Below are 27,059 nucleotides of genomic sequence, written 5' to 3' on the forward strand. Positions count from 1 at the left end.
TAACTAGAGCTCTTCAGAGACGTGAGATATCATAAGGCATGATAAAACCACAAAGACTGGCAAATCTGATTATGCAAATTAAATATGCAACCCTGAAGGCAACTCCAGAATAAAGCAGATAAGGTAAACATTAAATCTAAGCTATGATAATTTCAGACATTGCTGTTACAATGCATCATTGTTGTGCTAGATTTTCAATTACTAACTGTAAGGAAATGCAAGGCATTGTTCATCAATTACAAAATCACATTGTATTTTCCCACAAGTGTCTGATCTGTGACATTTATGCTTGCTTTGTACTGAAGTTTGCATAAACAGGTTTGTTTACATAGGTCGGTCTCTTCTCCCAAGTAGCAAGTGATAGGACGAGAAAATGGCCTCATGTTGCCCCAGGAGCATTTGGATTGAGTATTAACACAAATTTCTTCACCAAAAGGACTGTCGAGGATTGGAACAGGCTGCCCAGGGAAGTGGTTTAGTCACCTTCCCTGGAGGTATTTAAAAGACAAGTAGACACAATGTTCGGGGACATGGGATAGTGTTGGACTTGGTGACCTTAAAGATCTTTTCCAACCTTAACAATTCTATGAATTCTGTGGTTGAGGAATAGCTACTTCAAAAAACAGTCACATACGAGCAATAATGTTCATGTGGGAACAAAGAATTATGACTCGTTTCTGCTTATTGCTTTGTCAGTGTTCAACAGCTATTCAAGTCATCTGTCTTTTTCTATGTGTGATATGTGAGGACTTGGCCATGAGAATGTGTGTTTAATGGTAACTTTGTTGTTCTTTTATTTAAACTTTATCACTTGTTCTGAATTGTAATTAGCATGTTATTACTTCAGTGAACAATTTTAAAATTGTTTTAAAATTGTTTATTTTATAAATAACAGGAATAACTAAGGTGTGTGTTCTTAAGCATTTGATTAGTTTTTTTGAAATACACACATATTACAACTCTGTAGGTATATAGCTGTTGAATAATTGTATACCTTCATTTTAGTCAATTGTGATCATTTATGATAGCCAAGAATTAGATTCTTATTATTAGTGAATGATTAGTCTAATTAAAGAACCATTTTGGTTATGATGATAGGAGCCATTCCACTGCATTGAGCTTCCATGAAACATAGAGACATCTGTTTCCACATCTAGATTTTATATCATTGCAGCTTTCTGCACTGTGTGGACTGCATGTAGAGCAACAGAATATAGGTGCACAATAAAGGTTTTACTTAAGCAAACATATTAATTTCTTATATACTGGTTTTTCTGCAATAACCCTGTGACCTTACCCACAATAAATGCATGATTCCTTATGCTTCTTTCTTTTAATCTTATCACATTTACACATCTTAGAACATGCAAACAGATTAGCAACTAATGCATGGTGAATGCTTTTCTTGCAGTAAATTCTCTTAAAAAGTGCCTTAGCATGTCAAGTAAATTGTCCATATGTCCCAGTGTTCTGTCTGCAACATTGCTAATCAGAGGTGTGACTTAGGAAGAGGTTGTACATGTGCGTACTCTCTTGTTAGATCTTCTTATGCTCCACCAACACCTGAAATCAGAGAACTAGAAATGTTAAAGGCTATGTCCAAACCTATGCCATTTTATATCTTTTATGTATGATTGTATTTATTCCCTTTCCAAACTTCTTGATACTGTTGTTCCATGGCTACAAATCCAACAGTTTCATCACTCACCCTAAAAGAAGTACTTTCTTTTCTCTTCTAAATCCATGTCCTAAAATTTTTACTGCTAAATGATTGTCTTCCATTTTGTGTTTGCAGGATTTGGTGAACAATTCTACCATCATCTTGCCCAACTTCCCTCTAGCAGGTTTCATAGTTTTTATTTGTAAAGCAAATGCTCCCTCTCCTTAATCATTTAGTTTTCCTATGCTATGTCATGTTTGAAAAGTAGTGCACACATAGTGTGCAGTAAGAAACTGCATTACTGAAAATATGTGCATGTGATTTCCAATAATCTGATAAAGAGAGACACAGTATATATTGTATATAGGTAGATATATATAGGGTATAAATATATAATTTAGCTGTTGATGTATATTATGGAACAATATTTCTATAGACATGTTTTTATTGACTTTTGGGGCCATTACTGCAGGAAAGAAGATGGCATTCATGGAATGTAGGTGCTCACACTGTTTCTCTGATAGAATAATTTTAAAAATACATTAATAGAATAAAATAAAAAAAGGAAGACATTCTCTCCAAAGCACTTAGATTATTTTTTTTAGTATAGTTAAAGCAGTGAAATTATGAATCAGCAAATATTTTGAGGACTAATTCAGTGGTCATCTTTCACATGTTAGTAAAGTTACTTGATATGTGCCTTAAGTATCTACATTACTATTTTTTGGTTTACACTTCACTGTAACTGATAATTTCTTATGCCATTGTGTGTGTCGAAACAGGTTAATAATTTTTTTTAAAGTGCAGCAACAGGGAAACAACTAAATACATAATGTCAGACTTCAAAGGCTTTTAAGTTGCATGTTGCCAAATTGCTTATTCTAATGTTTACTGCTATTACAGTATTTAAATTAAAGTAATTGCCACGTGCAAATCTGGCAAGTCTTCCCTTGAGTTTAGATTGTCTTGTTCCTTTGCTACAGCTCTCGAAAGGACACACTCATTTCTTCCTGCAGGCTCTTACCTGTTCCCTTTTTTCACCCTTGCACTCTTCTTGTCTAGCTGTCCCTGTACCAGTTCAGTGATTCACAAGCCTGTACGTCATCTCAGAAATCTTCCAACCTGCTGCCAGAAGTGGAGGAGGCTCCACTGACTGCATGCCATGTTCTGCGTTTCAGCGGTGCCGAGGAACGCAGACAGGAAGGGACTTGCTGCAGCAAATGTTCAGCTATTCCTGATTTCGTAAGGGGAGGTTTGTTGCCAAGCGGAAGGGTAGCTGGAAGGCCAGAGGAAACAGAACACTACAGAGGCATGTCACTACTCCTAAGTATTTCTCTTCTATCTCGTTGTGGGAAAAGAAAATAACAGGAAAGAGAGGAAATAACAGGAAAGAGCTCCACTGGGGAAAAAGAAAAAAGGTTAAAGTTCAGCTGGGGGACAGGAAATAGGCCTGGGGAAGGCCCAAAGATGGATCTGCAATTCAGATAAAAAGCTTGTGGTTAGGGACAGCAGGGCAAAACAAGCAGAATAAGATGGAAATAAATGATTCCGGGAGTAGTGAGAGATTTTGACAGAACTAAACAAAATGAGTAAAAGGAAAAGTGAAAAGAAAAATATAAAAGGAGTTAAGAGCTTTTGTCTTTATAAAATAAAACATTTTTTGAAAGGAAAATGTAACTAATCCTAATGGGAGTGGAGAAATTAATGGATGAAGAAGTGCCAAATACAGTGAAAGACAGGAAGAAGGAAAATGGAAAAATAAAAGGAAGTGGAAAGGAGAGGAAATGGGGAAACATCCTATGTTACTTCTGTTTTTCCATTTCCTGTATTTTATTTTATGTCCAGGAGAAATCAGGTCATTCTGATAAAAGAATTTACATCTAAGAATGGCACGTCCTCTGCTCTTATTTACTGATACCATTAGTGTACTAGGGCTAAAACAGTGATGTCCAAACGTTTCTGATCATGCACCTCTATCAGTAAAACCTCTTTAAGCATGCACCCCTAATAGACACATATATATTTGTATACACGTACTATTGTATTAATACACTATATACATTATAAAGCATATACAAAAATCAAAACAGTATGAGATAAAGATGAAACAAACACTATTTAAAAAAATATTTTATTTAATTTCATTTTGTTTTATTTGTTAATGCTAAAAACCATATTCCTGCACCCCAGTGGGTTGTTTTGCACACATCCTGGGGTGTACTCCCCCCTACCACATACATGCTTTGGAGACCACCAGGGAGGCCCTATGCAAAGTTTAAAGCTTTATGATGAGCTTTCTTCAAAGTTATTGCTTACATTTCTGATGGCCTTGGTGATATCACAAGGTGCAGAGCTGCTTGAGCTCTTAATAAGTGTTTCCAGTACTGTGCAGGAACAGATTCTGATACAGCTGGTTAAGACAGTCAAAATCAGACATATGATCATTCAGCCTTACCACACTTGAATTTTCTAGGTTCTGTTATCTTTTATTTATCAGCTGTGAGGACAAAAATTACAGTTTCAAAAAATATGCGCAACTTACTGAAGGCACTGGCCATGACTTTAGAAGTTTCTAATCATGCTACAGCCAAAGTAGACTTAAAATTGTTTGATAAAGACATTGAGTCTTTTGTCTTTTTCTAAGATTCTTGTCAAAATAGGATCAGTACATTGAGTTGTGTGAGTCCTTTGAATTAAACATTGAATCATGCTTTCAGCTGCACAGATAAGATTAGACTCACTGTTTCAGGCATAACTTTTTTACATATGCTGACTCTTAGTTTTCAAATGTGCGTACTGTAAGCCAGTACTGTGACATTCAAAACTTCATTTATAAATCGTACTGGGCTTTCTTGAGAAGGGTAAGTCTGCAAACACCTGCCTTTGTTTTGTTATTTTCCTATGTGCTTTTCTGTGGAAATTCATATAACAAAGGCTTTGGGAAGGTAACAGCTGTAAGAACATAACATAGACTTGTATTTAAAGAATATATCTTTTTATCTGTTTGAAAACATTTATATTTAATGTTTATGAAATTCATTTTCTTATGCCTAGAAGCAGTAGTTTGTAGCCGTAAAAAAAGGCAAATTTTGATAGTGAAAAAAAATTATGCTAAAACAATGGATTATTGAAACGTATTTTCAGATTAGATTACAATTGAAAGCTTTCTGACTTTCTTTATGCCCTCTTCTGATTTATAGCTGAATTACCAGATATTAATACATATAACATGCTAGCCTGAAGAATCAGATTATCTGATGCAGTCTGCAGTTCAATGAAAAGGCTCTGGGTTTGAATGCTCTAGATGCACAGGAATTCATGACAGCACAAAACCTGTCAAATTATATTAACCCCTTTAGATGAATTTATTTAAATTTCAAATATGTACTTGGATTTTAGTGTTTGGGGGTTTTTTCTGACTTCCTTGTAATTTTACATGTTTTTTGTAGGAGTCCATCAATGGTATTGACTGTCCATGTTAGTGACTTGAGGACCAGAACAACTAGATCCCAAAAAGATGTGTTTAATCTTCCTGAGCTTGACCTTTCTGCTAAGAGTATCAGAAAGGACAGTAATTGTTACAAAACAGACATCGGTTTGGGTAGAATTGGACTGAGAAGATTGCTTGCCTTCAGTATGCTTCCCCATGGTGGCATCAGGCAATTCCTCTGTACTTTTTTTTTAACTCACTTCATAAACACAGATCAGTCATTCCTTTCATCTCCTGGACTACTTGTTGAAGTTGACTCAAAGATAAAAGGATCTGTGTCCTGTTAGGTCTCTGCTACCCTTTAAGTAGTACTTAATGGCTCTACTGTTTGTGAGACAATACTGGCAGAATCATGGGAAGACCATACTGCATTGTGAACTAGAAATTATATTACCAATGAGATAAACTTAAAAAATAAAGTTTTCTATAGAGCTGTTTATAGATAGCGTGTTTGGAATTCAGTTCTAAATAGAATGCGTTCTGTAAAGTTTTGTACGAAATCTGTTTTTGTTTTATGAGTTTTTTCAACAAGGAAGATTAGTGAATTCTTTAATATACTAATCCAATATATTGAAATGTATGTTGGACCACAAAAATTCTTGAGTTTATTCCCCTCCCACAACAAAAACTAACCCAGGCGTGGGCCTTTTGTTTTACCTCCTGTGTTTTGAACCTGAAGTGGGCACACAAGTTATATTGCCAAACTCCATCTTCAAAACAGAAGCTAAAGTACTTCATTTTAAAAAGAAAGCTTAGATTCTGGTGTAACCATAACATTCCAGAGAGAATAAGAGAGTCTAGAGACTGTAAGGCAAACATAATTAAACTTCAAGCTAATGAAGGAGGCATAGGAGCTGACAATACTACATGTGCTTGAGTTTCCACATAGCCTTATGTGCTGCTTACTTGCAGGACCAGTTTTGAGATTCCGCATGCTGGGGCTTGTGGCTGTCAAGGACAGGTGCCTGAGGTCATAACCAATGGGTACCTTGGTGTATGTGACGTGGGAGATTACAGGTTTGACCTCTAATTCACACCTTCTCTGAGTTTAACCCATTTGTAATCTGGGCGAGATTTCAGTTCTGCTACTGAAAGATTAGATGTGTTGCTGAGTGTCAGCCAGACATCAAATGTATCAGTCACATGCTTTAGATTTGCCCGGTAAGATGCAGCTTATTCATTGCTAGCATTATTCAAATGTTTAGAAGAGCTTTAAGACATAGAGAACTTTGTCCTAAGCTTCTGTTCCTTCCAGTTCCTGTGCAAAGTCTAGGAATCATCTTTTCCAGGGCTCTCTTGTTCCTTGGCCATGTTCACATCCAAGAGAAAGAAAAATGACAATCACTTGACAGTTCTATTCAGATCTTAAATGCTTCTCTAACTTGAGTTCCAGATCAAGAGCAGTCTGAAGAAAGGAGCAGGCCTCCTGTGAAGTTTCAGTTGTTGTCAGCCGTATACAAAAAAATCAGCATTTTATTCACAAAATAAGAAAGATAAAGCTTGTAGCTGTCTGCCTTCCTCGTTGAGGGAACATTTGAAAATATGGCTAGTGAAAAGGATGTCATGTGTACCAGGATGAAAATGAAATTCTTTTAAAGAGAGGATTAAACTTCATTCTCCTGGCAGGCAATTCCAAATAGCAGGTAAGTATGTGTTCTAATCCATGTTTGGATTGGAATATGGCACTAATCAATAGTGATGAGGAATTATCAGCCACACTAACCTCTGGTTTTTTTTTTCCCAATCAGAAGTAAAGTGATTACTAATATTTCCTTTTAAAATGTGATTACTGAGTTTCAGGATTAGAACCCATGAGACATATGGGAGCCATTCACATCTCATGTCTTTTATTGTACCAGTCAGCAATCTCTGTTCTTAAATAGATATGCATATTTTGAAACTTAATTGTAGAGCTGCAGGCTCTAAGGCAGATATGAAAAACTGTTTGAATATATTTGTATAGTATCTCACAAGAAACTTAGTCACTGAATTGTAAATACATCAGATAATACATCTGATAATACATCTCATCCTTTTTTGAGGGATGAGAGATGAATGGTAAACAAAAGCTTAAACTTTGGAGACCAATTAAAGCTGTACATTTTTTAAAAAAAGAGGTCATTACTACTGAATAACCCTTTAGATTTGTATCTAGTAACATAGTCCTGAGTATTTGTTATACAGTACAGATGGTCAGGTAGTACTGCTTCAAATTCAGCACTATGCTCTTAGAAGAGATCTGAGAAGAGATCTGAAATAACAGTATTCAAAGATATTTGTGTCCATTTGTGTCTGATTTTTATTCATTATCTCTACATCAACTTAATGTTTTGCATTGGGGAGGAGGTTGGAGCCTGCTCCAGCATGGATTTCCCCTTGAGTTACAGCTTCCTTCAGGCATCCACTTCCTCCAGTGTGGGATCTTCCAGGGGTTGCAGGTGGATCTCAGCTCCCCTGTGGACCTCCATGGGCTGCAGGGGCACAACTGCATCACCATAATCTTCACCAAGGGCTGCAGAGGAATCTCTGCCCCAGCACTGGGAGCACCTCCTGCCCCTCCTTCTGCACGGACCTGATGTCTTCAGGTCTGTTTCTCTCACATATCCTCACTTCTCCTGATGCAATAATTTACCTATATGATTTTTATCTCTTGAAAAGTGTATGATTTGAAATATTAATGTCAAAAGAATAAGACATTAGATAACAAATGAAGTAAAAAAACAAATACCCTGTTAATCTCTATAACTTTGTGATAACCCTTTGTGCATAGCTGAAGATTTGACTTAAAGCATCCATACCTTTGGGAAACAACTGTATCCCACTCTTTGTCTTTTTGGTTAGCCGGACTCTGAATGTCTAAGGGTTTATATCCAATTGCCGAGTACTTCAAGGAGAGGACACAAATTTTCCCAGTTTCATACACATTTTTGTTCTGACCAGTCCTCCTCAAAAAATTTTCTGAAAGTATGAGTAGCTGTCATCATACACATTGAAGTTTTTGTTTACTAAGTTCAACTCTTGTCTCCTTTCTTAATTCCTTAGGATTGGAGCATGAATCTGGTGCATGTAGCGGTGGGGGTTTATTCCAAAGCTTGCGTGAAGCGCACCCCTGCAGTAGAGGCCAATGAGAATCTGCTGTATTGCTTAAGCCTTGCCCAAATTTCAGTCTGGACCCATGAGAAGGCCTACTGATTGTATTAGCTCAGCACTGTCGATGATTCCTTATGACTGTAAACAGTGTAAATTGATGGTAGGAAACACCATGTTTTATGCAAAATATTCTCCAAATAAGTCTTGTAAACAGGCTCTGAGATAAATAAACCCAGCAAGACCTTTTCTGTGCAGTCATTACTTCTGATTCTCTGAAGGTTTGGTTGTGAGGTTTTTCTTGTAGGCCCCTCCAACTGTAGCATTGTTTTTTCCCAGGATCTGACTTCATCTACAGCTAAGTTTTTCACCTCTGTGCTATGAGTCTATGAGCCTGTCTATAAAGTCCGTGCAATAAAGTTTGTGCTATGTCTAATTCAGAAATGGAGAAAATTGCTTGGACAGATATTACACCTTCGCCATGCTCAGCTTGAAGTTTCACTGAGAAAACAGTGTCTAAGAAATCTTTGCTGCCTGAGTTTTGGATGTGTTATGTACAAACATGAAGTATGTTTCTAGCTGTAGTCTTTTTTTTTTTTCACTTGCTTTTTCTTCCTATGTCCTCTTGTCCATGCAGCTTGGAATTTTGCGGAGGTAGGACTTAACTATAAAATGTTGGTGTCAGCCCAACTTGTACCTCTGCCTTGCCTAGTAAATATGATTCTACTGCAATAAAATAGGCAAGAGGATAAGGGAGTGGAACCAAAAAGCAAGGCTGGTAGCAAGTGAACTTAAAGGAATATTAAGAGGTTAGCAGAAAAAAACTTGTGTGACCGAGTAGCCTTAGGTGTATAAAGCATGGCAAGCTTGCACTGAGAACACTGTCTTGCCTTCAGCACATTATATACTTTATTAGGTATTTTTTCTTGATTTTTTTCCCCCTCATTGTTTATCTAAAATTAAATGACAGTGTTCAAGGAGACAAGAGGGAAGTGATGGTCTATTTTCTTCAAAGGGGTAGTGTATTGCAAAGGTTATTGTTTTTGCATTGTTCCTATTTTGTAATTGACACAGAACAGGAACATGCTGTTCAGAAGAGAACATGAACAATCTGAAGGGCAGCTCCTTAAAAACTCACTGATGTGATTTTGATAGCATATAGTACTTACAGGTTGTTGGGAAATCTAAAGCAAAATTTAGGTACAAAAGTACAGGCTCCAAACAGTTACTGTTCAGAAATTACATCTTGACATTGCAATGAATACTAATAAGAAAACATCAGCTTGATATTCAGTAGTGACCAACAAAGCAAAAAGACTTCAGAGATGATTTAGGGAGAAAGGAGAATAAAAAAAAAGTAGTTTTTTTAATCCATGGTGCCTATGTTCTAGAGCATACTGCAGTTCTCTTTCTGTCTTCCTTATACAAAAGGGCAGCAAAATTGGCAAAAGAACAATAAATGGTGAGATATGAAACAGCTTCCATGTAAGGGACAAAGAAATATATTCTGTTGATACATTTATTACTATCTCAAGAAAAGATGAGCACAGAAGAACATGTGGAGTGTCCTGGAAAAGGTGAATAAGGAGTAACTATTTCTTTCAAGATAAGAACTATAGGGTATTTTATGACATGAATAAGTGTTGATGTATATTTCCTCAACCTTTGTTTTATATACTCTTATAATGTCATCAGCTACTGCTGGAAAGAGTCTACTTTTCTAGATGAACCTCTGTTCTATATTTTAATATCATTTTATGTTTTTTCTAAAGAAATGATCTGCAAAAGCAGTAATGATCATGGTGCTTTTTACCTCAAGCTCGTATTTTAGGAGCTGACTTTGAAAAAGTAGCCTGATTTTTAGGATAATTGAGTATCTCACCTGAACTTCCAGTTGTTTAAGGTGATGCATGTTCTGCAGGACTGCAAATGCTTCTCAGAGAATCAAAGGATTAAAATCTGTTGAGCAAACAAATACTTCTTGTTTTTACATTTAGCTGTCATTCATATGAGACATTTCAATTCCTGCTTTTTTGTAAAAAAATCCAAAAGGTCAGGATGATATGCGATGCAAGGGACCCAACAGATAACTTTTCCTGTAATCATGACTACTCTTTGCATTTGTTCTTTCCCAAAAGGAAAAAGCTTCAGTCAGACATTTGTCTGACTGAAAAAGGGTCAGTCAGCAACCAAACCCCTCTGATTTTACATGCATGTGATTGCTTTGCTACAAAACAACATAAGCATAACTGCTTTATTCTACAGTATTACTTAAATGTGTCAAATGTGTTTCTGCTGTATTTAAGAGAATTTTTTATAAAAGAGTAAAATTTTGAGAACTGTGCTTTGGATGTGTATCAGAATTGGGAACCCAAAGCTTTGCCTAAAGATTTGCATTAGCCAGTTACCTTGTGAAAGAAATGTGCCTTACTATGTTTGATGGAAAGTTCCATTTTGAACTTGGTTTTAGTGCTATGGAAATTAATGTTTCCTTGATGTCCTAAAGCTGCAGTTGGCCTGTTATATTTTCAAATACACAAAAGGTATTCCTACTTGCATATGTTTCTTTTTGGAGGAATCGAGGTACCAGCATACAGGGTTTCAGCACTTTCTATATCTGTTTTTGGCAACAATTTAGAAGCATTATAGCTTGGTTCTTTTTCCAAAGGTGTTAATGCTTTTTAAATATGTAATATTCCTGAGCATTTATCCTTATGAAAATATTTATATTTTCTCTGCAATCAGATACATAATAAATAACCATAAAAGCAAAGCACTTAAAATGCATTTCTCTACAGTGAAATTCAGACTGTCTGTCTTTCTCTAAGATTAAAAGAACTCAATCTTGTCATGTATCGGGCTTACTAGTACGTATCTGCTAATGTGAATGCAGTTCAGAAATCTGTGGTTTATGCTCTGTTCTTCCTGTAAAACTCACAAAGTTTTAACCAAAATCATTCTCTATTAAGATAAAAACAAAGCAAAAAAATCAGGACATAAATTTACCACATGGAAATATTATGTGCCTAATTTAGAAGCAATGAGATGAAACAGAAATTATCATAGATATTTCAAACAATCTCAAGTAAAGTCTAGCAGGCAATTTGTAGGAAATTATGCATTTAACAATTTTTAGTCTGCATTATGGATTGTGGAGTGTCTCATAATCAAAAATTTCTGGCAGATGCATTGGTCTGACTACCTAACAGTGTATCTGGCTAGATATTGTTTATGTTTCTTGACCAAACAAGCAACTAGACCCAGTAGTCCTTGATTAGGTTTCTGATAACTCATGTAGCAATCAGTTTTCATCAATATTTACCTTAAATGCAAGTCAAATTTGCTGTTACACTTAGCTCGTAAAATTGGCATAAATGTCAACCCAATTCACATTAAAATAAATATTGAAGTGACACCTGTCTCAAGAAGCCTTCCCAAGGAAAAAGTGTTTAAATACAGAAGACAGTCACAATCACATGTTTTTAATAACAGTGAACTAAAATGTAGACACAATGAGAAAGTAGTATCTATATTTCTTAATGTGAGTCAATGGATTGATTTGGTATTTAAAACTAATGCAATATGGATTTCTTGCATTTTATCTTTCCTAAAACTGCACTTTAGAAGTGTAAAAGACAAAATACAGCTTCCTTGTACCCATATCTGCTTTGTGGTTTTGTTGGTTTCTTTTTCTTCTTTTTTCTTGTTGTCTCAATGATGTACTCCCTTTCATGTATATCTATGTATATCTGCTTCCCTACCCCTCGTTCTTATTTGCTCTTTATACTTATTTTCAACTATTCTTTTAAAAATCCAGTTTACTAATTCTCCTTTCACCTTTCAACACAGCCTATACTCCCACCATCAGCAGAAGTTTTTTAATTATTTTGCTCATTCACTGTCAGAGTCTGATTACAGAGGAGGAAATCTAAAAGCCACTAAAAATGTATCAGTTTTGGGGTTTCAACAGTTTCTCATCTTTATATGACCTAGGATCTTGAAATTATGATGTATTTCTCCATTGTAAAATTTTTGATAACAGCCAAAGTGAAGGAGGAGTAGGGCAGGTAGAAATTTAGGCAGAACTCAGAAATAAGTCACACTTTTTTGTAAACCTGCAAAAAGCAAATGAGTTGTATATGGGTTTGTTTTGACGTAAAGTAAGAAAAAGGCATGATTGTTCAGTGGGCAAGAGAAGATGGTACACTGAAACTATTCCCTACTAAAACCTGTACAAATTACAAATTACCTCTACATGCCCCCAATATGCATTTTAAACTCCCATCTTCTCCCTTAAACTATTGTTATATTTTGTTACCTGCTGTTAACTTTGGTTGAAGCACAATATGTCAAAGTAAGAACAGGCTTTTACCAAGAGTAAACCTTCCTTCAGCCTAGGTGGCTTTTGTATTATTTCATGGATTTTTTTTTGGTGACACGATGTGTTAAACTCCTAGGAAGTTAATTAAAATTCCATGTGTTTTGTATGATAATTTAAACCACAGCTACTATATGGAAAAGGTATTACCACAGAGTGCCTGGGACATATGCCAGAAAGGCTTAAGTAAGGAAAGAAATATGTACATTTGCTGTCCTGTCTCAATAGACCAGTGGCAATATTTTCTAAATCACAAGGATCTTGATGGGAATTCAGAGATTAGGATATAATTTTAACTAGTAATTGGATATACTTACCACTGCTCCCCCATCTGTTTCTTTTCAAAATGACAAAAGCTGGCTTCCTTGTCTCTTATTTTGAAATCATTAGACCATAGTGATGCCATCAATAATCTCTTTCAAGTCTATCTTTTGCCATTTTAAAACTTTGGTTTATACGCTTGCCCAAAGTCTTATCTGCTGAAACTCAAAGCAGCATGACGAAAGAAGTCATACCAGATGGAGCTGCACTAACGCTTTAGTGCGACATTGGGGTTTAATACAGAGATTTCAAATACTCAGGTAATCTCAGTCTGATCTTTTGTATACTTACAGGGTTTAGGGATTGTTTTATTCAAATGCATCCATCACTTGAAAAAACTACAAGTGCTCAGTGATAATTCCATTCTGGAATTACCTGAAAAGAGGTTGTAGTTAAGGAGGGAGTCTTAATCTTCTCCCAGGTAAAAAAGGACAGGATGATACATCAAGTTGCATCAGGGAGGCTTGGATTAAACATTTGGAATTTTTTTTTTTTCACATAAAGCGTTTAAAGTACTGAAACATATTGTCCAAGGAAATGGTAGAGTCACCATCCTTGGAAGTGTTCAAAAGACCTGTGGATATGGCACTTGAGGACATGGTTTAGTGGTGAACATTGTGACGATGCTAGGCTGATGGCTGGACTTGATGCTCTTGAAGGTATTTTCCAAGCTTAATGATTCTATGATTCTATGATCTAGTGATTTTATGGATGACAGAAATTTGTGAATTGCCTAAGACTGACAAGTATGTGTTGTGTGGGTTGCCTAAAATATTTACACACACATGAGCACTCATATACACATGCATACATGCATACATATATAATGCAATATATTTAGCTTCAGACTACTTAAAGTATGTAGAAGTGATTCTACTTTATATTCCTATATAGTAGTACTAGCAAAACATCTACACAGATATCACTGAAATGAGCTTTTTTCAGGCTTCTGGCTGGGAATGTTGATCAGCAGTCTGTGTTTCTTCATTCTGTGTACAAGCATATAGAAAAGTAAATACTCTCTGTTCTTGGACTCCTATCTTTCCAGTGGATAAGCAGTGCTTTGTGTAACAAAATTGTTTGAGAAATAACACATTTGTAAAGTCTTGTTCTATTATTTAATGAGATCTGGAAATATATCCTTCTGCTAAAATCACCAGAAGGACATCTTTTGTGGAAGTACTGCATTAAGTGAAAATAATTTCTTAAAGAAGAGGAAAAGCTTGATACTCAGTAATTTGTGGAGTACAATGACTACCACAAATTAAATTGCATCAAAATTGTATTACAATTGGCATTCCTTAGGAATAATTCAGTATTATTTTTTGTACAGGATTGTATGATGAAGGATAATTGAAAGGGTGTTTTGATATTAAAAAAAAAAACCAACCTTCAGAACGTGAGACACATCCTAAAACCAGTACAGCTACTACTTTTTTGCTAGAATTTCATAGCACACAAATACAGTTTGCCCATGCAAATAGAGAACTGAATCTTCAGTGTCCACTTCATGGACATACATAATATTACATGTGTCAAATGAATGTCCATTTTAGTCATCAGTGCCATGCTGACAAAAGACAAATTCAATTTAATTCAAGCCAAAGTAATTGCAAATGTAAATATTTAGTTTGCACGTGTGTTTGTCGAAAAGAGGCAAAGTTTTACAATCACACCTGTTAGAATGATTGTGCTCCTGGGAACTGAAACAAAATTAAGCTAACAAAGAAGGAATAGAAACACAGAGACATGATCAAAGTGAAGATGAAAATGTCTTATTCATACACCTAAAGGCTTTCCTCACTGTAGTTTAGTGAGAAGAGCAAGTTAAGAACTGTCTCAATCCCTTTTGTGTCTATACAGAAAAATCTCTGTCTTGAATAAAATATTACCGTAAATCTCAGTCCTGAAAGCCACGGCCTGAAGCCCAAACTGTGCAGCAGAGCTGCAGGCACAGTCCTCACCTGAGGCAGTGCAGCTGCTCATTCCCCCGCGGTCCCTGCGCACGGCAGCTGGTGTTCCGCGGTGTCGTGGCTTGCAGTGATACCACCCCGAACCCCGCAGTTCTGGTGAAATATTGCAAGCAATGGGTCCGAGTTTGATCTCCAAGATTTCAGACTAATTCAGCTGATTTGCAGTCTATTATTTAGGCGCTAGATGTCACCATGTACTGCAAGCACACGCGGGCTGTGCTTGCTGGTAAACAAAGAGGAAATCGCTGGAACCAAAGTTACGTAGTGCATTGTTCATAGACATATAACCCAATTACCACTTTGTTACCACCTGTCTGAATTTTCCCAAGGAAATAATTATGTTGGCAAACGTTGGCTATTTCCCGAAGTATTTCACTGGAGCGTCTCGAATCAGATCACGGCGGTTTTAATTTTTTTTTTTTTCCGATTTATAATGAGTTTGGCCCAACCTCGTTGCACAGGAAACGGTGGGAGGTCTGAAGCTTAAGACAAGCCCAATGTCAGATCTACATCAAAGCTGACAGCCTGGGAGGCTGAGGTGCCCTGGGGCTCCGGGTCCTCAGCAAAGGCAAGTCCTGGAGCTTCACAATCCCTCGTAATTTCTAAACCAATTGATGCTCTTTGGTGAGTAACAGCTACAGGAACAGGTTCCTTGAAATTCAGTACATTTTTGGGTTTAGTTTGATTTTGTTTCAAATCGGACACCAAAAATAAAATAAAAAAATAATTAAAAAAAAGCGTTGGAATCAGATTTTCCAGTCATCTCTTTCCCCAGATAAGACTGCCTGGACTACGACTGCTGTAAGTAACTTTGTTCGCTCTCCCCGGTCAGCTCGTTCAGCGCGCGTGTACCGGCAGCTGCCCCGTGCCTCTGCCCTCTGCTACTGTCGCCTCCGACGCGCTTCATCCCTCCATCCCCCTCCCCCCCGTTGCCTCTACGAGGGCAGCGCACTGTGCCTCTCCCCGATGCCTCCCGCTTCTTCACCTGCTTTTGCACCCAGTGGACCTTTCACAGCGCCCCGGCACTACCTGCGCGCTTATACTGCGGACTTTTTTCTTTAATTTATTTTTAAAACTCGGACATGGGCATATACCGCTGCCTCTGATATTTTAGTTGTAAATCAGCTTCTCTCCACCCAGCCCAGAGGAGACCCGTAGGTCAGGGTAGGGGTGCAAAGTACCCCTCCGCCTCTTCTTTGCCCCCCTAGCCCCGGGTGCTGCAGGAGGCGGGCGGGCAGGCGGGCCGGAGGGATGCAGTCCCGCCGGGAAGTTCCTCGGCCGGGCCAGGGGGATGCAGTCCCGCCGGGGACCCCTCCAGCCGGGGCAGGAATCACTGTGCTAGGCGGAGCGCGGAGCGGAGCCACGGCCGATCGGCCGCGGCGCTGCGAGGGGCGGGTGGGCGGTGAGGGCGGTGAGGGCGGTCCCGCTCCGCCCCCGGCGCGGGGGCGGTGGGAGCGCGGGGGGCGGGGCCGCGGGGCGCAGCCGCCGCCGCTCGGGGCCGGGAGCTGGGACTCCCCGCGGGGGTTCCGGTCGCTGCCAATTGCGTAAGGGCGGCAGCCGGGGCGGGGAGCGGCGGGACTTGGCGAGCAGCCGGCGGCCTCCCGCCGTGTCCCGGGCGGGGAGCGCCATGCCGCCGCCCTGAGCGCGCCAGCGCCGGGCCCAGGTGAGATCGCGCCCGGTCCGGCCGGGTCGGCGCCAGCGTCGAGACGGGCCGGGCCTGCCGGGGCGGGCGGGCCGCCGGAGTGCGGGCCGGGCTGGGCTGCCGCGCCTGCCGGCGGGGCTCTGCCGCAGTGGCCTCTTTTGTTCCCGGGGCCGGCGGGAGGGGAGGGAAGGAAAGAGTGGAGAGCAAAGGGAGGGAAGGACGGAACGGGGGCAGCTGCAGCAGCAGGCGGCGGCGGGGCGGGGAAAGCCGGGCAGCGGCCGCCCAGGGGAGCCTCCGGGGCGCTTGGCCTGTGCCCAGCAGGTGTGGGCCCCGCGACTCCTCCGCGGGTGCTCGGCAGGTGCGGCGGGGCCGCGCTGGCTGGGCCGCGGCTTTGTTGGCGCGCCCGGTGGGATGCTGCTGGAATCGCAGTGGGAAGCAGCTGGGCTCAAATCAGCATCGCGGCAGGGACTGCGCTGGGACTTGGTAGGTATCTCCGAATAATCGGGTTATCGTGGAGTGCCTTCCTGGTGACTAATAACTGGTGTCTGCTTTACTTGCCCAGAGGCACGGAAGAAACAGTGGGAGTTGTACATCATCTCAACCCTTCCAAGAAAAGAGGGTGTGCGGTGATGAACGCCCCGCGGTTTTGCTACATCACAGCTTAGGTGAGAGCTGTGTGCTGAAGATGCTGTCCTTGTTTGTGCTTTACATGTGAAGTAGCGGCACGGATTCTTTAAAAGGGGAGAGATTTTAAATTTCTGAGTAGTTATAAAAAGAAAATAGCACCTGGGCCTTGACAAAGACTAAATGAAGATAAAGCAGTACTTCATATTTTTGTGTGACATTAGTCAAGTTTTAGTGAATCACAGAAAAAATGTGAAATGATGGGAAATGGCCTATGGGTAGCAGTAGGGAGGAAGGGATGTTCATCTTTGTTCTTAGGAGTCTGTAGCTCTTCAACATGCTTTGTCTGCATAGATACTATGCACTGCCTGTGCAGATGTAAAATCTGCCTGATCAAGTTTGTTGTGCCTGCGCCTCCTGCGCTCTTCCTGCTAATACATACAAAGCCTGTATGCCAGGGACTTTGAGCTAGACAAAGTGTCCAGAGGAGTCACAGTTTTATGTAAAGCACTCATAATGCCCCCATCATCAAATTTGAGAAGAAAAAAGTGAGTGTGGGGGGGAAGAGGACAAAGACAAGGGATGTTGTGAGGTCCATGCTAAATGAGTGTTTTCTAAAATTCAGCATATGATCTGAACAGTAGCTGGGGAGTGTGCTATTTTGAGATGTGGATAGGTGTTTTTCAATGGCAGACTGTAGGGTTTTTTAATTATGAATATTATCACTTTCACCCCCACAGTATTTTGTGGGGAAAATGGTGGTGAGGGTTGGCTGGAAACTTTTAGCCAGTTCATCAGACTTGTCACTGGTTGGTGGAGACGCTAACTAGTAGAAGATGGTGGCCCCTGTGTGGAAAAGCCATTGTTTTCAGAAAGCTCTGTGAAATCCATTAAAAGGTTGCCATCTGTAACAGGTCCTATGGCTGGAAGAGTTACCTTTTGGTGACACAGCTCACATTTCTTCCAAGTTGACATATCAGGGGATGGAGTAGGGGTACAAAAAGGTTGTTTTTCCTCTAAGGCATAAGTATAAAGATATGTAGAGCACAAGCTGGGGGACTGCCTTGGTTATTTTACAGCTTTTTTTTTTTTAAATTTGAATTGATACATGTTTGAGTAGCTTGTACTTAAAAGGGGGTTTTATTTCCTTGAGTAATGAGAGAGTGCAGTGGGACAGGTGCTTTTCAGTCTGATTTAAATACTTCAAAACAATATTCTTATCACCAAAGATGCAAATAAATGCCTGCATGCCTTGGGCAGTCTGGACTAGAAATGTTCTTTAATTACAGATAACTTATTAATTTGCTTTTAATACAAAGCACAGTTGTTAACTTCCTTTATTGTATGTCTGTCATGTTTCAGAAAAATTCTATTAAACAGTTTTAGCATGCTTTCTTCTGTGTGTTTTGAGGTTAGTCAGTTCAGCTTCTCGCCATGGAAGTCTTGTTTGCAGAAAATGAGCAGTGTTCTGCAGGTCATTATTTTTTCTCCATGTGAGGAAAAAAAGATGGACATTAGAAATACCAGGGACCTTACTTGGTGACTCAATTATGTCTTTCTTACCTGTTGAGTAGAAGGTAGCCCTTTCCTTCTTTACCTGTGAGATGGCTCTGACCACACTCTGGAGCTCCATCTCCTCTTCGTTTTGCCTTGTACATGAGCTGCGGGCATGTGGGGAGGAGAAGGAACTTGGTCCCCGTTATTTGATGGGGGCTAATGCTGCAGCCTACACAGCTGTAAGGCTACACCGCTGTCCCACAGCTAAAGGAGCTTCTTGGCTGATGGGCCATGTCATGCATGTCTTCAAGGAAACTTGTCCCACAGTGCTTGCAGCAACACTGTTCTTCACCTGTGTGCTTGAACGAACGATTTAAAAGCCTCAGACAAATCTGGTAAATCTCTCTTTCTGTATATTAAAAAATTATAAGAGTGTAGTCTTAACTGTATAAATAAAGTTCATACTTAGCATTACTAAGACAGTTTTGTAGAATCATCTAACGTGTGCATCAAAACGTGATTAAAATCTGTATTGTAAATTGGAGTTTCTTGATTTAAATCATGATTTTTAGACTTGATTCATTCTCAGCTTATTTTTACTAGAAGGGATTTCACTACTGATTTAATGGAGGTATTTTTGGCAATTGTTTGTAGATATGGGTGTAGAAATCCACTGAAATATTTTCTTGGAATAGTAAAACTGAGAAAGAAAATGGAGAAAGAGTAGAAAACTCTATACCTTTATAAAAGATGTGAGGAAGAAAAGTCAGGTGTTTGCCAATACTGAAATGAAATACTGAAGGCATTAAAGAATGCATACTTTAGAACAGATTTTATTCCTTTGGTGTGAAGTAGTTTAATGCAAGAGAACCTATCAGCAGCTCTTCTATCTTTTTGGTGCATGGGATTAAAGAAGGAGAATGTGAAAAAAAGCGTAGTGCAGTCCTGCAAGATGACCAGCTATACCTGGCAGGATGTTGCAGTACTTAATGGCTGGATGCAAATTTCTTGGAGTTTCCTAGAATGGAATTTACCACAATAAGCCAAAATAAGAATGTGACCACTAGCTCAGTAGAAGGCATACTTAATGGTGGATTACAGGTCTTTGTTTTGCTCTTTGAAGACTTACTTCTGTTTTGGGATATCCCAAATATGCCATTTGTGACTTTTATAAAAGGAAAATAATAGAACATATTTTTATTTTATAAGATTGTACAAAAGTTTCATGTTAAGTCAGTGTAAGGTTCAGTGTAAGTTAAGTCACTGTTTGTTTTTCACCAAGCTCTCGACTCACATAGTTCTGTGATTCCTGTGGTACCTTAGAGCCGTGGAGGATGTTGGCATTCAGATATACAGGAAGTTATTCTTTGATAGTTTATTGGTAGAAACTCTTTTCACAAGACTCTTCCTTTGAAGGCTTTGTGCCCTGATGGGTTTAGCTGGTATGTGCTGTGCCATTCTGCTGCATGTCACTATTCCTACAGCAAGTGAAAATTGTACTTAAGTTTCAGATACTGTGTATCAGTCTGGCGTGTTAATGTAAGCTGTCACGTTAAGGTGTATTTTGTGCTGACAATGTCAACAGACAGTTGCAGTGGCTGAGCTGAGAGGGATTTGGTCCTTAGAGGAGGAGAGGTGATTTTGGAAAAGTGAAGGCAGAAGACAGTTAAATGAGATCTTAAAGCATAGTAGAAGAGTGACCACATTGTATCAGGCTTAGTGTCCATCTAGGCAATTGCCAAATGTCTGACAATTCTGAAGAAAAGGTATCTGGTTACTACATAATGATGTTACTACATAATGATGCTACTGCTTTCAGCCTCAAACAGCTTACTGCTCAAGGACTTCCTAAACTTGAGGCAGTATTACTTATCCACCAGCCCTCTGACTGAGACTGACTTTTCTGCAGCCTTGTTGCTCTCTTAACCTACGTAAATTCTTGGAAGTCCACAGCATACAGTACTGAGTCAGGCTCAGAAACCTCTCTGTCTCAGCCTTTTTTTTTTTCCCCTTGGAAGAGACATGAACTCATTTGCATTCTTCCTGCTACTTCTGACTGTATGGACCTATGTCATATATCCTCTCTCTTAGTCATCCACCACCAGGATGAAGAATCCTTTGGGAGTGCAAACAGCTAAGAAGTGCTGATGTCACAGCTGTGTTCTCATTGATGTGATTTGGAGCTCTTACTTAATTTTTTAAGGCATACTCATTTACCTTGGCTCATACATATGCAAGACAACTTCAAAGAATGTGAGTGTGCAGCTGCAACAGTTCAGCTTTTCAAGCAGCATTGCTTTATTTGTGGTTGATGCACAGTTAAAAACAGTCCCTCTGTTTTTAAGCAGAATAAGGGGTGAGATATCATTTACTGAAGGTTGAGTTGGACTGAGAAAAAATTACAAGAACTTAACAGCTTTGCTTAAGAAGAAGGAAATGCACATGCTGATATGGAAGAGAGCATATTATGCTACTGATTATTGTTTTAAATATAATTTAAACATGACAACCCTCTGATTATTGAGTGGTTCTGTCAGTACACTGAGGAGTATTTTTGCTTGTATCTGTTGAACAAAGCTAAACATGGGATCTCACTCTTTTCCCCATTGCCTGTTATATTCTGTACTGTCATATATGCTTATAATCTTAATTCTTATAATCTATTTATGAGAACTTTTCTAATTTGAAAATCTTACTTTCCTCCTCTTTGGAGGACGATTGTAGGCCTGAACTCTATTTCATCAGTGATTCAATGTATTGCCAGAACTGGACTTCACCTCTCTGAAGTGTATTACCATTTACACAGAAAACTTTCTGCAGTGAAGTCCTAAGCTGTGGCTCTTTGGATGGGATTTGTGTTTTTCTCAAGACTGCAGATAGCTGTAGATACCACTTCTTATTGTCAATATGAGAAGGAGTTAAGTTTTTTGCTGTTTTGTGTGGTTTGTTTTTTTTTTTCTACCATCATATTCAGGTTCTCTAAGATGAACGCAGCAGCAAATGCATCACTTTCACATGAAGGTGTTGACTTAAATGGAGCTATTAGTTTACTTAAAAGTAGACTTGTACTCAGATGCATGACTGAGCTGAGGAGAACAAAGTGTTTTCTAAACTACCCCTCCAATGTCCCTGTGAGGCTAGTGACCTCTTTTTTTTCTCATATTACAGCCTTGGGGCTGAAATAAGCTGTGACTCATGCAGCAAGCTATTAACAGATGGGTGATTAAAATGCAAGTTTCCACTCTTGTTCTCATAGACAAATTATTAAATCTTTCATTCCTGAAAATATGAAACACAAAATTGTTCCATTCATGTTGCTTATTTCAGCCCATGTGCCACATATTTCCTAGCGTGCTCTCTTGCATCTGCTGTATTTAAGTAGTCAATCAATTCACTTGCATGCAAAGAAACAAGTGATTTCTGCATGGTTTCCTCCAGCAGAACATGCTGTTTTTTTAACAGTGAATGAAAAACAGAATAGAGTTCCCCAGTTTATAAGTCATTTATAGAGGCTAACTGTATCAAAAAGAAATATAAGTAGAAAAGTAGAATTCACTCTTAAGTGTCAGGTACCATTTTAGATATACTGACAATGGTTTGCTGTGGCTTCTCAGTTGTGTTTTTTTGTTTTAATGGGCAAGACTTGAAAATACTACAGTTGTATTTGAGCAGACTGAAAATAGCAGTGTCTTCTGGTCAGTTAAGAATTCTTGAAAGCTTGAAGGACAATGTTTGGAAAAAAAACATGTCCCTGCAGTTTCTGCAGCAAGACACATCTCTGCAGAAGTACAAAAATCCCTAAGTTTAATACATGAACTTTCTGCAAAATTAGATATTTCATCTCTTGCATCAAATACTCTCCTGACAGTTGTGTAAGTGAAAACAAGCAAGCTCTACAGAGTTTATTCACACAAACTGTGGGTGAAGGACAAAACCCCAGTTGTCATTGGAGTGGGGAACCATTTTTCTTGTACAAATACCCATTTTGCCTCTGATCTTTCAGTCTTATCCCTAATGGTGATCTACCAAACACCTCCACAAGAGGCTAGGAATTAAATTCAGGGCTGTCCTGTATACTGTAAGCCATGAATCTGATAGTGGTTTTGCTTGACATGCTATAATTTCATACTTGTCCCCACAGACATACTTGTATTCCAGAGGCTACAAATTACCTGTCTACTTCCCTTGGGAAGCAATCCTCTCACCATCGTCTCCCCCTCACCCTGTCATCCTTTCTAATCCATAGCTAGTAGCTTAATTGTTTTGTATATCGTATCACCTAAACATACATAGTTCAGCTTTCCCTATAATTTTGAAATTTGCTTCTGACTTGGAGAGAGACTAGTGTGCTCTAAGATTTCATTGGAGCAGCTGATGAAGATTACTTCTATCTATAGACCTTGTCTTACAGTGTAAATATAATGCATGCTTTCACTTCTGTCTCTTGATACTTGGTATCAAAGTGATTCTGTGATTCTGTACTTTGAAAGATTTGTTTTAGGAAACATGGTCCTTGGCTCAAATGGTTGCATATCATGCAATTTTGCATGTTTTCTGTATGCCAAAAAATTCAGTAAAAATTCGAAGTGGTGGCATGCAGCAAGTGGCTTGTGTGCCTAGAAGATGTCAATAAGAGTTTTTACACGTTTTTTTTAAGTCACCTGGGATTTTTCAGGCTGTTATAAAAGTTATTGTCATTTCCAACAATTACTTAACTGTCTTAGTGTGTTTTAATGTGCACATATTCTTTCCAGCTTTTGTACACAGGTGGAAAAGTGGGTTCCTACAAACATTGCTGTCTGTGGTCGTAGTCAATAGGTAGGTGTAATTTCAGAATAAGGAAGTACAAGAAAATGGGAAATGTGGAAGCAGATAGGAAAGCATGTGGGCACCCTGTGTATCTATAGGGGACTATTCTTAATGGTGAGGTTGGGATTCATTGAATTGGTGACTTCCAGGGCACTTGAAGCATTGAATTAGTATCTCCATTGTAGTTGACCAGCTTGAAGGCTTTTGAAAATGTGCATGTCGTACTTTAGGTGTTTGGTTTATATCACTTTCTGTTAAGTAATTGTACCTACTTAGAACCTTTTTAATACTGAATTCTTGTCCCTTTTCTTGGGTCTCTCACTGCACTTTGATTTCATACCAGACAAGTGCCTCTACCAGGAAAGCAGCATGTGGTGCTGTGTTGCATGGGGAAATATTTTTTTTTTTTGGTGGTTGTTTTCTTCCACCTTTCCTCAGCCTTTTCCTTAATGGAAATTATATACTCTGAAATTAGACAGTGGGGTAATAGGTCAGCACTACAGCTGGTGGTGTTTGATAGCCCAGATCAACAGAAGTGTGTGATTTTTTTCTGGTTTCTCTTTTGTTTTATTTTTAAGAGGTATGGTCCTTAAAACATGCTTAAAGTGAAAGATTAATTTCTTTGCACTGCAGGGAAGTAAGCATACTTTCTTGACAAAGTTTTCAGAAGGTGCAGGGGTGTGCGAGTTTTCTAGCATGTTTGATGGGTTTTATTTGACAGCAGAGAAGCGTGAAATATCTTGGAATATTTCTCACATTTTGGGTGGTGTCAGGTGATGTTTTGAGTTATCTGGTGAAAGAATCTGATTCCTTTCCAGGAAACCAACCCCAAAATGAGTAATGGATAAGTATGGCACTTGCTTCTCGGCACACAGTCACGTCTCAGGAGGTTCAGGTGTTATTCCTTGGTTGTACAGTGCATGTATTTCTAGTTTCTGGCAGTGTGGAACAATGTGGGCTTTTATGAGTGTGGTAGTGGCACAAGTTAAAAGTGGTGAAGGAATTCTTGAGGAGACTGGAGATGTTGCAGCCTGTTCAGCAGCTCATTGCTGTCTGCCTGCTGGGGTTTGCTGTCTACACAGGTCAGACGCTCTGTAGGCAGATCCAGACTTGCAGGCATTCACTGTTTTCACTTAGATGCTGTGCAAAACAAAATTTTTTAAGTTTTTATTTTAGGTGGTTTAAGCTGAGTTGGCTGATGATATCAGTATGAGAACTAATTGCTTATGTTTTAGGAAGGGGGTGCATGAACAAAAATCTGGATTGTGTGGAGTAGCACTACTCTTGCAGAAGAGTGATATGCAAGTAGTGCAGTCATCCAGCAGATGGATGGCGACAAATACTTTGTGGCCTGAAGCATCTGAGATATTCCAGCTGAGTGTGCATAGGAAGCTTCCCTGGTACTGATGAGCTGGAAGCACATGTTTAAGTGTGGCCCTAACTAAAAGCTGTGTTGAATAATGGATTTAAAATCTGGCATGATACCCTGTTGAAGGGAATACTGAATTCCAGTTCGGGAATACTGAAACAACAGCATGCCTGAATGGCATGACAAATAACATTTGTACAGATTGAGCTCTGTATAACTCTTAGGTAATTGGTTGTATATGGTGCAAGAACTTGACTGTTACTGAAAATAATTCGAAGCAAGGTGCAAAGTAATATACTGCATTATTCTCGATATTACAGTACAGTTGTAAAATTGGGTGGTGTTCTTGTCTGAGGTCATACCATCAGGAAGGGATGCCCAGATCATGAGCTACTTTACCAGACCACAGCATAGGCACAGGTTAAAGGGAAACATGGAGAAATTCAGGTGCATGGGGACATGCCCAGATCATGAGCTACTTTAGGAGACCACAGCATAGGCATAGGTTAAAGGGAAACATGGAGAAATTCAGGTGCATGGGAACTTGCAAGGAAATGGGATATTTAGGTAGTTCAACAGTCTGTGGTTTTTTGTCCTGCATTTTACTCTGTAAATGCATTTACAGAGAAAAATTTGTATTTGTGCGGTATTTGTGACATACAGACCGTATTCATGTACTCAAATAATCGCATTCTGAGACATAACTGGCCATACAACCAATTACTATGCATGCATTTTTGTGGTGCTATCCACAGAGTGGAAATAAACAAGCCAATAATTTGAATTCGATTATCAATTTTTCTTTTAAAGAAGCCAGTAGCTGCTCTACAGGATAGAAGAGATCCTTTTCCATCTAGAGAATTTCAAATAATACATGAAGAGGGAAGGAAGTGTTGCAATGGTTACTCCTGTTTTAATGGAAAACTATATGGTAGTTCTCTAGCATGTCCTAAGTATCTCCTTGTGGCTTTGTTTCATTATTTTTATTTTGAGATGGGCAGGAAAGCAGTTCTGCAGTCTCTTTTCCACCTGTCCTTGGGGTGACCTGTGTTTGCACTTGAATGGGATAATTGGAAAACTTTTAGGGTTTCCAAAATGAGATTTGCAAACAAAGCAGAATGCTTTGTACAAAACAAAATATGCTTGAAATACGACACAAGTGTTTTCAATGTCTGTTGTAAGGAATGATTTTTTTTTTTCTTTAGGAGTCTGGCAGTACTTTGAGACCTTGATAGGCAAAATTGTGGTAAAATTATTTTGTAAAACTAAGTTTTGCATGGCCAATCTGAATTTAGATGATATAGCTGAGTAATTAACAAACTCGTTAACTCCTTGTGTCATGCTGTAATGAACTCTGTAGTTATTTTGTTGGTGTCACAGATAAATGCCATAACTGAAAACTTTTTAAGTTTAAGGAGTAAGGGTTTCAAATCATAAAATAAGTCTTAATGTGGGATCAGATTTCTTAAAACTTTTAATCAACAAGTTAGTCCAGTATTTGTTTCAACTAGACTGTCTTTGAATTAGTTGAAAAGCTCCTTCTCTGCTTAGCTTTTAACACCACTTCTAGAACATAGAAATGATTGAATTTTCACTGCTGAGAGATGACAAGTTGAGTGTAAAAGCACATGTGGTGAAAGCAAACTGTTCCACCGCTCATAACACATTGGGCAGTTAAGTCTGGGAAGAGAAGATTATGTTTGGGAAATAGTTTCTCAAAGAACAGAAAGGAGAGTGGTGAAAATCAATTTGCTGTAACGAACAGGTGCAAGAAACACTGCTGGAGGACTTGGAATAATTTTTGCACTTCAGGATAGCTACTCCAGTTAATGTTTCAGTGCCTTGATTGTCATTGTGTATACATCTGGAGATGCATTGTCTTCCCTAAAAGGATTATCCAGCCTGTTCAATAGTAACAGCTCTTTTGCCTTGAAACAGTGAAGTATCAGATTTTGCACCATGAGAGACAAAAGGCTCCTTTGCTACTTCTCAGAATAAGATTACAGTTGTCACATTTCTTCTTCATCAGCGTGCCTGACACTTCAGAGTAACCCTTTTTTAATGGAAGAGAAAGAGTATCTTTATGCTCTTCCAATGTTAGTAGTTTTTATTTTCCTGATTCACGTTGCTATTTGATACACATGACTTATGCCTAAATCCCCTTCAGGGTTTAATTAAAAAAGTTATGTTTCAGTTAACTGAAACTTGA

At 38.9% G+C, this 27,059-nt stretch overlaps 1 protein-coding gene across 5 annotated transcripts in view; it reads left to right on the forward strand.

The window, feature by feature from the left end:
- Positions 1-15,453: 15,453 nt before the first annotated feature.
- The window catches only part of CEMIP2 (cell migration inducing hyaluronidase 2), a 51,352-nt gene continuing 39,746 nt past the window's right edge, over positions 15,454-27,059 (forward strand). Inside the window, exons 1-2 of one of the 5 annotated variants that reach the window (XM_064642068.1) lie at positions 16,414-16,572; positions 17,114-17,216. The gene's annotated coding sequence lies outside the window, so the exon portion shown is untranslated. Of the gene's footprint in view, positions 15,534-15,571; positions 15,711-16,413; positions 16,573-16,907; positions 17,035-17,113; positions 17,217-27,059 lie in introns of those variants that run through there. The other 4 variants (XM_064642071.1, XM_064642070.1, XM_064642069.1 and 1 more) reach the window with 4 other exon arrangements.

This window comes from Pseudopipra pipra, chromosome Z (assembly GCF_036250125.1).
Source record: "Pseudopipra pipra isolate bDixPip1 chromosome Z, bDixPip1.hap1, whole genome shotgun sequence".
In the NCBI taxonomy this organism is placed as follows: Eukaryota; Metazoa; Chordata; class Aves; order Passeriformes; family Pipridae; genus Pseudopipra; species Pseudopipra pipra.